General features: G+C 45.8%; 1 protein-coding gene across 2 annotated transcripts in view; it reads left to right on the top strand.

Moving 5' to 3' along the window:
- Positions 1-9: 9 nt before the first annotated feature.
- ARMH1 (armadillo like helical domain containing 1) overlaps positions 10-12411 on the top strand; it is a 42086-nt gene continuing 29684 nt past the window's right edge. The window contains exon 1 of one of the 2 annotated variants that reach the window (XM_036351324.1): positions 10-105. The gene's annotated coding sequence lies outside the window, so the exon portion shown is untranslated. The remainder of the gene's footprint in view (positions 106-12411) is intronic. The other variant, XM_036351323.1, reaches the window with a different exon arrangement.

Raw genomic sequence — 12411 nt, 5'->3', positions numbered from 1 at the left:
CCCACTCTATCCATGGCCCGCAGCTATTGGCTGACTTGCTTGATGTGGGTTAGGTATTGGTCAGCCTGGACGCCGGTCAGGAAGAGTCCCCACCCTCCTGTGTAGGTAAGAGGGTCTGCGTGAGAGTTGCTCTATTTGGGAGTGGAGAGGGTCTCCTTTCTCAACTGCGTGTTACCCTGCGGGTAACAGTGCCCTGGATTTACCTCGTCTAGCTACCTCTACCGTCCCCTATTACCGCCGCTCCGACAACGGGAGGTAGAAAACCGTACAAAACGGCCGAGGGGGCGCGTGCCGGCCTATCCTCCGCTCAGTGACTCAGTGGAGCGAGGCATATTCTGATGGGGTGGGTAGGAGGCAGTGGGGAAAACTACAGAGGAAGACTAGAGAATGCTCTATTCGCGGGGGACACAAAGGGATTAAGTAATACTGTTTTCTTGCATTTATCCATGAATTTAACGAATACGGAGCACCTATTATGTAGGTGGGCTCTAGTGAGGATTAAGCTTTTGACCCTGACTTCCATAAGTCTTAAAAGGAGAAGGGGGGAACTATTCATTAACCAATTCTAACTGTGTGAGCTCAGAAAGCGTTGAAGGGATATTATGGCAAGTGTGGATGGCTCTTGAGGTGGACCTTGAAAGACCTGTGGCGATACGGAGGAGAAAGGACTCTTTACGGGAACTCAAACTGAGTGCCAAAACTATCAGCATCTGGCCAGAGGAGGTACGAATGTGAAAGTAACCTTAGAAGAACAGTTAGGCTCATTTTGGAAGGTCTTTGATGCCAAGCTCAGCTTTGAATTTATAGGTAAATCTTATTGATGGTAAAAATTTTCCAGTGTGTTCCTATGAGTGCAAGAGCTTATCCTAAGAACAGTGGGGAGTCACTGCAGGGCTTCAGCAGAGGAGTAACAATCATATTTGTGTTTTAGAAAGATCAATGCAGAGATGGATTGGGGATTGGGAGGAGGAAGACGAGTTAGGAGTTGTTTCGGCAATGGGGATGGGTTACGATGTCCTGAAGCATGGAAAGGTATCAGGAATGAAGAGGGAGGGGATGGATTCCTTAGACACTTATGAGCTGAAAAGAACTAGATGGGGTGCCCGGTGAGGCAAGTAGGAGAAAGGAAGGATGAATTCTAAACTTCTAGCGTGGGCAAACAGAAAGGAGAGGAAGCAGGGTTGTTAGGAGAGGGTAAGTTCTGGGCCTGGCAAAATTTGAGGTGCCAGTGGGACATCCAGGTGGAGGTGTCCAGGAGGCAGTTGAGCATGCCTGACTGGAGTCTGCAAGATAAGTCTAAACTGGAAGTAGAAAGGTGGCAGTCTGTAGTGCCTTACAGATGGCTGCCTCCCCAGTGGATTGACTTAGTGAGCTGGCCCAGAGAGCAGGTGTGGAATAAGGAGAGAAGAGAGCTGAGGACAGATCGCTAAGAAGCTGAAGTCTGAGGGCAAAAGGGAATGAATCTGCAAGGTAATTGAGATGAAGTGTCCAGAGTGGTAAGATAATCAGAAGTAGAATGTGGTATTTCAAAAGCCACGGGAGGAAAGTGTTGAAGGCTGATGACTAATAAAATAAGGTCTGAAAAAATCCACTGGATTTAGAAACAAGGAAGTTGTTGGTGACTTTTTCAAATGTAGTTTCAGGGGAGTACTGGAAGCAGAGGTCAAATTACAGTGAGTTGAGAAGTAGGTGGAAAGATGAGAAAGCGAAGACGGCGTGTACAATACACTTTCAAGATGGTTGGCTCTTTAGGAGAAAAAAGAAAGATAGCAATAGCTGGAAGGAGACACAAGTTTTTATTCAGATGGGAGAAATGCTGTTGGCATGGATCCAGATAAAGGAAAAAAAATTATAGAGAAAGAGAGATAACTGAGAAAGTGGCAATCCTGAAAAAAGAATGACATAAGGAATCCAAAGCACTGGTGGAGAAATTCACTTAGGTGGCATGAGCCCTGGCCTGTGTTTCTCAGTGGTTAGAGCATCAGCCCGTGCACCAAAAGGTTGCAGGTTCAATTCCCTATCAGGGTACATGCCCAGGTTGCAGGCTTGATCCCCAGTAGGGGCGTCTGCAGGAGGCAGCTGATCAATGATTCTCATCATTGATGTTTCTATCTCTCCCTTCCTCTCTGGAATCAATAAATATATATTTATAGGTTCTCAAAACATTTTGCAGCTTAATAAAATACAGAAAAATAAATATATATATATATATACTTATTTTTTTCTTTTTAAGTCTTATTTTTAAAAAAGAAAGTGCAATGATGACGTTTAATTAGTTCCAAGTGATGACGAGGTCCAGGGTGTGGCCATGGGAGTGTGTGGCTGAAGTAAAGTACAGAAGACATTCAAGATGTAGACATGACCATTGAAATCTTCCTGGATGATGGCAGGACTTGAGGGAAAAGGGAAGAGGATGCTTGTGACCTAGGTACTGAAGTCCCTGAAGGAAGTGGGTTGTTCTGGAATCTGTAGATGACAGCATGAGGAAGGGTAAAGGTCAATACAGCTGCATGGCATGACCCTCAAAGTAGCAAAAGTTTTTAAAGAAGGTGATGGAATAAGGACCTGGGTTGGGCTTTGGTGAGGAGACACTAGCCCCAGTCTCAAGCCTGACGTCCTTGGGGGATAAGGGTATAAAGCAGTGATGGCGAACCTATGACACGCGAACTCATTTTTTTGGTTGATTTTTCTTTGTTAAATGGCATTTAAATATATAAAATAATATCAAAAATATAAGTCTTTGTTTTACTATGGTTGCAAATATCAAAAAATTTCTATATGTGACACGGCACCAGAGTTAAGTTAAAGTTTTCAAAGTGCTGACACGCTGAGCCCACCAGGGAGGGCTATGCAGAAGTGGCACCCTGAATAGAGGCAGATTTCTGGGCAGACTGGAGGTAGGCAGAGAGACTGTGGAGAGGCTCAGAGTGGAGGAGATTTTCCTGATCAGGCACAAAGGCTTTCAAGGGCAGAATAAGAAGGTTGGGAAGGGAAGGAAAGGTAGGAAATCCAGTCAAGGAAGATGAAGCAAAGAGCAGTGAAGGATGAGGAGAATGTGGGTAGAGGTTGTGGTTGATGTAAAGAGTTGCATTTTGAGGGGAGAGCATGAGGACAGATCTGTGGTGTGCAGGTGGGGGCAGAAGTGAGACGTGAGAGAAGAAAAGTCGGATCTGGGTAGAAAATGAGGGTAGGTCTGGGGAGAGGATGAAGGCAGAGGATTTTGCAGGAAGGAGACGGGGCGGGAATGGTCTATGAGGAGAGGATGGAAGAAAATGCAACTGTAGGGAAGAAATGGGTGGCAAGAGGGGTCTGTAAGGAGGGTATGAGTCAAGAGCAGAAGCTAGGGAGTCTGTGAGAAGGAAGCGACAAATTGTAATGCATTTGCCCTAAGGTGGAAGTGAGGACCAGGACACACCCTCCTTGGCTCAGGCTGAAGTTTGGAAGAACGTTTCTTTATTTCTCCGTCTCCCTTCTCCCTCCTGGCCTCCTTCCCTCTCTTTCTCTCTGAATGAGGAGCTGAGTGAGTAGTGGGAATGGGAGCCGAGGAGGATGCCTCTGTCCCATTCTGTAGGTGAAACTTGCAGTCATAGCCCACAGTGACTGCCTTGTGGTTTCCAAGGCCACCTGGGGACAGTGAGCCGGGCTGGCAGCCCATGCCCTGGAGGCTTCTTGCTTTTAGAAACATGTCTTTTGATTTGGGGAAGTGGGGAGGAGAGAAATTTTTTTTTTAGAAACAAGACCTGATTTTATAATACCTCTTCTCGCTGGTTGCTTAGGACCCTTGGCTTCGTAGAAGGGCTGAGATTTTGAGATTCTGTAATTTTAGTTTCCCTGCATGAAAGAGTACCATTTGGCTGCTATAGAAATGATTTATAGATGGGTCCAGATTTATTAATCACCTCTGAAGATGGAAAGGAAATTAAAAACAGAGTCCACTCTGGGCTGAAGACAAAGTAGGTTTGTCGTCCTTGCAGAAGATCTTGCCAAGGTCAGAAGGCCACAAACAAACCAATTTGGACCGAGGTTCCTAATCCGGATTTTAATTTCATGTGCTTTGATTATTCAGACCATTTTCTCTCCAAGGTAAAATAATGACTATTTTAATTGGCTGCCACTTACCGAGAGAGTCCAATAAGCATGATGGCATCCGTATATTTTTCTCTGGCATTCCATGTGTGCTACAGTTCTTATGATCAAGCTGGTGAAGCTGACTTTTACTGCATGCTGCATGCCATGACCAGTTGACTATAAATTACATTCTCTTTTCCAAAAGCCATTTTCCATTAGTGCTAATTTGTTTGCTTCTCATTTCCACTGATCATTAGAGTCTCTGGTTGTGAGCACCAAATTGGAAATAATTTCTTTGACATTTCAAAAAAATTTCTCCCCTCCTTGAACACCATTTGGCCGCAGCTAAAGAACATTATGGTTTGCAGAGGAACAGTTCACTCCAATTACAATTTAACTGACCGTTCATGGCACTGAATCCCTGTCCTTAGTGTCCAAAGTGACACCGCTGCTGACATTGCTATTTCCTGTCATAGCTGTAAAATGCCTCATAGACTGCACTGGCCTCCTTGGCCGGAGATGCTGCCACTCTGCACATGGCAGCTTTGGGAAGTTGGTCATTTTATGGACCTACATATCATGGACATTCAGATATAACCATCTAAACAGGCGCTGGCTGATTTCTTCTCTCATTCACCCAGCGAGCATTTATTAAACATCTATTTTGTGTCAGGCGTTAGGCCAGACCCTGAGCGCATAAAGATAGGGAAGACCAACCCCTGCCCTTGAGTACAGTCTAGTAGGAGGGGCGGTTAAGTTTTGCAGCATAGCAGGGGAAGAGGAGGCATAGGTGAGCCACAGAACCTAAAGCCCCTAGTTGTCTTGGAGAATTAGCCAAAGAGCAAAGAGGAGGCTGGCCATTCCTGATGGCAGAGCAGCAGTGGAGATGCAGAGGGCCCTGGGCGGGCCTGGAGAGTTGAGAAGTGGAGGTCTGCTGTAATGTGGAAGTGGCAGGATGAGGTTCGCCTGGGGCCAAGTTTTGGAGGGCCGGGTATGCCGTGTGGAGTTTAGCCTTTATCCTGTAAGTCTGCTGGCACCCAGGACATCTGTTTAATCAATTACTGTGCGGAGTTAGAAAACCGGAGTGCCCATTATAAGCATAGTGTGTTGGATGTCAGTTTAAATAACAGTTTTTGTGCACCCATTATGTGCCAGGGAGGATGCTAGCCACCCAAAATATGGAGATGGAACATGTTGATGTTGAAATTGCCTATCAGGTCTTGGGTAAACAAGGAGACTTACGGGTGCAAGTCATCTTTGAGCACAGGGAATTGGCCGATAAATCAGCTGTTAGGCAAGGCAGAGGGGGACGGATAGGAAGCCTGACCTTAGAGGAAAAAAACTGTTTAGAAACGGTGTGGGGGGGTTAGAGAATGGTTTGTGACGTGGGAAAGCTGGCATCCGTCTCCTAATTCTCACGGGAAGCAGTGACACGGGGCGGGGGGGGGGGGGGCGGGGGGGGGGCAGGGGCAGGAGAGATCAGATTTCAGTTGTGACAGAATTTGGACGCAAGCTCTTTGGGTTGAGATGTTTGAAACTTACCTTGAGGGTAACATGGGGGACAACGGCAGAGTTTCAAACAGGGAAATCTGTCAGATTTGCGTTTTAAACTCTCACATCACTGTGGAGGTTAGGATGGGGTGAGCCTGAGACCAGTTAGGAGGCTGCTGCAGTAATCCATGTGAGGGGTGGGGGTAATGAAAATGGTGGCAGTGAAGATGAAGACAAATAGACCAATCTGGGGGAGATTTAGGAGGTGTAATTGGCAGAACCTGGCAACAGTTCAGATAAGGAGGGCAAGGGAGAGGGATATACACCAAAGCTCTTGTGTGACCAGGAGAGTGGTAACCCAATCACTGATATTGGACCAACACAGGAGAAGGAGCAGGTGTGAGGGTTTGATGGAAGAGTGTGTAAAACATACCAATGGAGACGTCCACTGGTCATTTAGATGCAGGGATCTGGACCTCAGGAGGGAGGCCCAGGCTGAGTGAGATATGGATCTGGGAGTCATAAAGCCTACAGATGTGACTTGAAGTGATGGGAGTGAAGGACATAACCCAGGAAATTACAAAGCATGAGAAGAAAACGGAGAACAGGGAAAGGACTTGCAAAGGTGTCTGAAGAGGATCCAAGAGAGAGAGGGGTCAGGAAAGGAGTTCTGAGAAGAGAATCATCCACAATCTATCAGAGGTCAAGAAGATGGGACTGCAAACTAGCCATCAAATTTGACAAGAAGAGATTATTGGTGACATTTTGGAGCACAGGGGTGAGAATTAGTGCTTTTGATTAAATGGAGAGAATCTGGATTGTAATTATACACAAATCTGAGTTCAGTTTTCATTCCCACCCCTTTTTTTAGCTGTGAGGCCTTCAACAAATAAGCAAACCTTTTAAATATATATATATATATATATATATATATATATATATATATATATATATTATTGATTTCAGAGGGGAAGGGAGAGGGAGAGAGAGAGAAACATCAATGATGAGAGAGAGTCACTCATTGGTCTGCTGCCCCCTGCACGCGCCACACTGGGGATCGAGCCTGCAATCCAGGCATATGCCCTGACCGGAATCAAACCATGATCTCTTGGTTCATAGGTCAACGCTCAACCACTGAGCCATGCCAGCCAGGCAATAAGCAAACCTTTTTAAACATGAAAATTGTGAATAATAATAGGTCCTCCTTGAGATTGTAGAGGATTGAACAAATAGTGTTTATAATGTACTAGAGGCCCAGTGCACAACATTCGTGCACTCGAGGCGGGCATCCCTCAGCCTGGCCTGTGTCTGCTCCCAGTCATCAGTCAGACATCCTAATGCTGCCACAGAGACTGGAGAGGCTCCCGCCAACGCCACTGCGCTCACCAGCCATGAGCCCAGCTCTGGCTGAGCAGCGCTCCCCTTGTGGGAGCGCACAGACCACCAGGGGGCAGCTCCTGCAGTGAGCATCTTCCCCTTGCTGGTTAGTGTGCGTCATAGCGACCATTCATTCCACTGTTCAGTCGATTTGCATTAGCCTTTTATTATATAGGATATTATGGTATGTAATTAGTTCTTAATGAACACTCAAAAAAATGTTAGTTTCTTCTCCTAGCCATCATTCTCTCCTCCCTTCACCATGATATTTCCCCTTTTATCTTGGTAGTCAAGAAGAATCTTTGATACAGAATTTATCCCAGCAACCAACTCTTGAAATTGGCATATTTTTCTCTTTTCCCCACTGCCGGGAGCCGGTCCATGCTTGCTGTTTCAAGGGACCTGGCATATGGCATACGGTTCTTTATATGTTTGCTTACCTTCTTGGCACTATGTGTTTTAACCAAGGTCTCTGAGAAAGGTTGTTTCCCCAGGTAGGGATTTTCCCCTGAAGTTAGGGAGGGAATAAAACCTCTTAACTAGTGCCAGGTGGGTAATTAATCACTTTAACTACGAACAATCATGCTTAAGCTACATAATCTTTACTCCCTGGAATGAAGATAAGAAACGCCCTAACCTTTGTAATAGAGATTGATAGGATTGAATCAACTGGTATAAATACAGATGTAATAAGACAGCTAGAGACAGAACTCAGAACACAGAACTTGAGAGACGGAACCTAGGCACAGAACCTACACAGAACGTTCTCTAGAGACAGAAGAACTTCGCTGGAGAGAACATGGCAAAAGATCCTGGACTGAACCTGACTACAGAAATTGGCAAGAGAACCTGACTAGAACCTGATGACTGAACCTGGCTGGAGAACCTAGCGAGGGAACATGGCTACAGAACCTGGCTGGAGAACCTAGCAAGAGAACATGGATACAGAACCTGGCTGGAGATCCTAAGCAGAACCTCTCTGGAGATCCAGACCAGAGCTTGGCTGGAGATCCTGGCTAGAGATCCTGGCTAGGCTGCTGATCAACTGAACACTGTCTCCATGTCATTCCTTCTTCGCCAACTCCATCCACACCTTTGGGGACCCCTGGACCCGTTGGGGTTGGACCCCAGCATCTCGCGCCCGAACAGGGACCCCTAGGTAAGCGCCCCGCACTCGGGACGGATCGGACTCCACTGTAGGAAGAGGGTGGATAGTCTTCGCCAACTCCGTCCACACCTTTGGGAACCCCTGGAACAGGATTCCCCTAGGTAAGCCCCCTCCATTGAGAACCCCCACACTCGGGACGGATAGGACTCCACCAGGGTACTGCAGACCCCCCTATAGAGGATAAGTAGGGTAAGAAGGTGGATAGTACAGAACTTAGATTGAGAAGATGTGCCATACTGAGTCCAAAGAAAGAAGACTCTGTATTGATTCTTAGATTGAGAAGATGTGCCATACTGAGTCCAAAGAAAGAAGACTCTGTATTGATCTTTAGATTAAGAAGATGTGCCATACTGAGTCTAAAGAAAAAAGACTCCGTATTGATCTTTTAACACATATGCTTGCTAGCAGAGGAGCTAAGGTTACTCCCAGTCAGATGGAACATTTTATACAAGAAATACGTCCATGCTTTTCTGAGGAAGGAAAGGTGCCGGAAAGGTAAATGTAAAGGCATGGGAAGAGGTAGGCCCAAGGAGCCTTATCCTTAACCCCACTGCAGCCTTTCCACCCCGGGAAAGTGCAGGATTGGCAAGCTCTCCCTGGGGTGATAGATCAGGACTCAGGTAATAGCGGAAAGCGCCAATCCTACTCTTAAAATGGATATAAGAGAGCATTTGGGGTTTTTCTTTTTAATGCCTGCTTTTAAAAAAATAAAAAAGGGGGAATTTGCCGGGAGCCGGTCCATGCTTGCTGTTTCAAGGGACCTGGCATATATGGCATACTGTTCTTAATATGTTTGCTCACCTTCTTGGCACTATGTGTTTTAACCAAGGTCACCTCTCCGAGAAAAGTTGTTTCCCCAGGTAGGGATTTTTCCCTGAAGTTAGGGAGGGAATAAAACCTCTTAACTAGTGCCAGGTGGGTAATTAATCACTTTAACTACGAACAATCATGCTTAAGCTACATAATCTTTACTCCCTGGAATGAAGATAAGAAACGCCCTAACCTTTGTAATAGAGATTGAAAGGATTGAATCAACTGGTATAAATACAGATGTAATAAGACAGCAAGACACAGAACTTAGAATACGGAACCAAGAGAGACAGAACCTAGGCACAGAACCTACACAGAACGTTCTCTAGAGACAGAAGAACTTTGCTGGAGAGAACATGGCAAAAGATCCTGGACAGAAACTGGCCTCAGAACCTAGAGACAGAGCCTAGCGAGAGAACATGGCAAAAGATCCTGGACTGAACCTGACTACAGAAATTGGCAAGAGAACCTGACTAGAACCTGGTGACTGAACCTGGCTGGAGAACCTGGTGACTGAACCTGGCTGGAGAACCTAGTGAGGGATCATGGCTACAGAACCTGGCTACAGAACCTGGCTGGAAACCCTGACAAGAGAACCCGGCTATGATGATCACCTGAACGCTGCCTCCTTGTCATTCCTTCTTCGCCGACTCCGTCCACACCTTTGGGGACCCCTGGACCTGCTGGGGCCGGACCCCAGCACCCCACAGTTCTTCTTTTAAATTCTTTTTAAAATTATATTTAATGGATATTTTCTTCAATTCTTGTCAAATCTTACTTTGAAAAACATTTGAGATCAAAATAAATAAGGGGCTGGACACTCTTGCTTGAACATAACTGCCAGCTTTTATCTCCCCCTACCTCTCAAAACCTCACTGACTAACACTCAAGAAATACAAAAATATATTAAGTCCCAAAAGTTCAGAGAAGGCAGCAAGGCAACAGCAGATGTAAATTCAACAAATATTTGGAAGGTAGAAGGCAGGTGGAGGAATGTTACCTGGTTTGAAGCACCCTAAGAAATTACAAACTGCCCTAGCTGGTTTGGCTCAGTGGATAGAGCGTCAGCCTGTGGACTGAAGGGTCCCAGGTTTGATTCCCAGTCAAGGGCACATATTCAGTTGCAGGTTGTTTTTGTTTTTTGTTTTTTTAAATATATTTCTTTATTGATTTCAGAGAGGAAGGGAGAGGGGGAGAGAGATAGAAACACCAATGATGAGAGAGAATCATTGATCGGCTGCCTCCTGCACACCCCCTACTGGGGATCGAGCCCGCAACCCAGGCATGTGCCCTTGGCCGGAATCGAACCTCGGACCCTTCAGTCCGCAGGCTGATGCTCTATCCACTGAGCCAAGCCGGCTAGGGCTCAGTTGCAGGTTTGATCCCCCCACCTTGGTTGGGGCATATGTGTGAGGCAACCAATCAATGTATCTCTCTCACGTGGATGTTTCTGTCTCTCCCCCTCCCTTCCACTCTCTCTAAAAATCAATGGAAAAATATCCAGGTGAGGATTAACAAAAGAAAAGAAGAAGAAGAAATTACAAATTAAGTGCCTGCAAGGGGAGATTACCAACAAGAAGCAAGTCAGTTCACCGAGTTTAACCTCCAAGAGGTTTAATGTTTGGAAGCACAAGTTACCATAGAAGGTCAGAAGTGAGGTATGGAGCTAAACATGGAGACTGGCTAAAGGCTGTAGGGAGAGCATTTTGCCCCCACCTCAGAGCTCCTCTCTCAACAGCCAAACTACTACTCTAAACTCTCTTGCTGCATAAGGAGAAAGGAAAATGAACTCTGGAGGCCTCCATATTCAGGGACCTCAGGCATAACTTTTTAATATATGTTTTTAATTATATGTGTGTGTGTGTGTGTGTGTGTGTATATATATATATAAAACATTTTGTTATTATTGTTAATCCTCACCCGAGGATATTTTTCCATTGATTTTTTAGGGAGAGTGGAAGAGAGAGAGAAAGACAGAAACATTGATGTGAGAGAAACACATTGATTGATTCGTTGCCTCCTGCAAGCGCCCTAACCAGGGCCCAGGCCAGGGAGGAGCCTGCAACCAAAGTACGTGCCCTTGATGGAATCAAATCCAGGACCCTTTGGTCTGCAGGCCGACGTTCTATCCACTGAGCAAAACTGACTAGGGCTAAATATATTTTTATTGATTTCAGAGAAGAATGGAGAAAAAGAGAGAGAGACAGAAACATCAATGATGAGAGAAAATCATAGATTGGCTGCCTCCCACACACCCCCCACTGGGGATTGAGCCCACAACCCAGGCATGTGCCCTGACCAGGAATCAAACCATGACCTGATTCATAGGTTAAGACTCAACCACTGAGCCACACCAGTCAGGCTAATATGTTTTTTTCTTAATTGATTTTGAGAGAGAGAGAGAGAGAGAGAGAGAGAGAGAGAGAGAGAAACATCAATTGGCCACCTCCTGCATGCCCCCATGCTGGGAATTGAGCCTGCAACCTGGGCATGTGCTCTGACTAGGAATCAAACCAGTGACCTCTTGATGCATGAGATGCTCAACCAACTGAGCCACACTGGCTGGGTCCTCAGGCATAATTTTAAGGTCAGGGATATAGGATGGAAAACAGTATGGAGTGAGGGCTATACACTGCACTGTGGCTGCCCCACAAGCCCTCCCCACCCAACCCCCAGGATGCCAGTAGCCAGGCATTTATCAATGCCACTTTCCCTTCCTGGAAAAATAGAAAAGTCTCTGGAGGCCCTGAGGACCCCAGAAGGAAAAAAAAAAACCTCCACTAACTGACATTTTTTAGTTCCTCAGTGAAGACTAATCTTGCCTAATAAAGAAATTTCTAAAAATTGAAGGTCACAGCACCTGATTAAAAGAGCCCACCGAGGGCCTAGCATAATAAATGAAAAGGCCTACACCAAGGCCTATCATCGTACAATTTCAGAAGAGGTTTTAAAAGCATCAAAAGTGAAAAAACAGCCCTATCCGGTTTGGTTCAATGGATAGAGCATCAGCCTGCGGACTGAAGGGTCCTGGGTTCGATTCTGGCCAAGAGCACATGCCGGGGTTGTGGATTCAATCCCCAATGGGGAGTGTATAGGAGGCAGCCGATCAATGATTCTCTCTCATCATTGATGTTTCAATCTCTCTCTCCCTCTCCCTCTCTCTGAAATCAATAAAAATATATTTAAAAAAAAGAAATACAAAAAAAAAAAAAAAAAAAAACCCAGCATGAAAAAACAATCCAGAGACATAGGCACAGGAATCAGAATGAAGTCAGACTTCTCAACAGCAATACTGGGGAGGTTAAGTCCCAGGGAAGCTTATCTCACATATACAGTGGGGCCTTGACTTATGAGTGTCCCGACTAACAAGTTTTTCGAGATACGAGCCGTCTCTCGGCCGATTTTTTGCTTTGAGTTGCGAGCTAAAATTCGGGTTACGAGCCAGCTTCAGATACCCCACCGCTAGTTGGCGCAGTGAACGTCACAGTGAACGCCAC

The sequence above is a fragment of the Myotis myotis genome, unplaced genomic scaffold, assembly GCF_014108235.1.
Source record: "Myotis myotis isolate mMyoMyo1 unplaced genomic scaffold, mMyoMyo1.p scaffold_m19_p_2, whole genome shotgun sequence".
Classification (NCBI taxonomy): Eukaryota; Metazoa; Chordata; class Mammalia; order Chiroptera; family Vespertilionidae; genus Myotis; species Myotis myotis.
This window is presented reverse-complemented; position numbering and strand designations above follow the sequence as displayed.